Source organism: Theobroma cacao, chromosome 9, assembly GCF_053813885.1.
Source record: "Theobroma cacao isolate CCN51 chromosome 9, ASM5381388v1, whole genome shotgun sequence".
Taxonomy (NCBI): domain Eukaryota; kingdom Viridiplantae; phylum Streptophyta; class Magnoliopsida; order Malvales; family Malvaceae; genus Theobroma; species Theobroma cacao.
The window spans coordinates 48051496-48052603 of record NC_142647.1 but is presented as its reverse complement, the minus strand read 5'-3'; the positions used below and the strand labels follow the sequence as shown (position 1 = coordinate 48052603).

Below are 1108 nucleotides of genomic sequence, written 5' to 3'. Positions count from 1 at the left end.
ATTATTCAACTCTTACCTAATTTACCTTTTATTTAAATTTACTCAAAATTTCTCATAAAATGATTTTATTTAAATTCAAATACCACAATCAAATTCTTCTAAATTTAAATTTAAATTTAAATTATTAATTTTGATTTACAAAAAATTTGTTAATAAAATAAAATGGTACAAATATTTACAGTTATATTTAACTTTATTAATCATAAATGCAGTCTTTAATCTATGAAATTTCAACTTAAAAAATATAACTTGAAATATTAAACAAAATAAAAATATAAAAAATAAATAAATAATTAGAAGGATGGAGCTCAGATTATATGGTTGTAACAAGAAGTTTGTCATATCCAAATTAAGCAAGTCAAAACAAAAAATTATTTTTATAATAATCGCTAACTCCATATCTCCGTTCTTTATTTTTTAAAAAGAAAAAACTAAATTAACATATTTTGCTAATTTGACTTTAGCTCAAGTTAAAAATAAATTTAAATAAATTTTAAACTTTTATACTATTATAAATAGAAGAAAAAAGAATTTATTTAGTCATTTTATATTATTTTATGTTAATGTAATATAAGTTATTCATCTAAATTTGACTTTAAGTATGAATTTTTTTTCAAATTTTTTTTTATAGAAGGAATATTCAAACTTAATTTTTGTAAAAAATATAAATTAATTTACATATTCTAGAATCAAATAATCAAGTAAGAAAATATTTATATATATTTTAACATCATAAATCTTTTATACTTAAATATTTAACTTATTAATAAGTATATCAATAATCTACTTAAAGATTTGTATTTTTAAATTTTTTTCAATTTAGTCCCTTAACATCTCAGGTTTGTTCAATTTAGTCCATGTATTATATATTTTTGTTATGAGAGAAATTTTTTTTGTAATTTTTTCGATTTACCACGTGGTACTGCCATGTCAGCATGTCAATGCGACATCAGCATTGCTATGTCAGCATGTAAATGCCACATCAACACTACCACGTCATCATTTAGTACCATGTGGCCATACCACGTCATTACTCGTGTGTCACGTGGTATGTCACGTCATCAAAATGTGATATGTCAGCTTTGATGTCATCGCTAACGTTAGCGCT

The 1108-nt window shown here is 21.7% G+C and overlaps 1 non-coding gene across 1 annotated transcript; it reads right to left on the bottom strand.

Annotated features, from left to right (window-relative positions):
• Positions 1-303: 303 nt before the first annotated feature.
• Positions 304-396, bottom strand: LOC148761049 (small nucleolar RNA snoR8a). Its single transcript, XR_016028726.1, has one exon. It is a non-coding gene; the product is annotated as a small nucleolar RNA snoR8a (small nucleolar RNA).
• Between the last annotated feature and the right edge of the window lie 712 nt (positions 397-1108).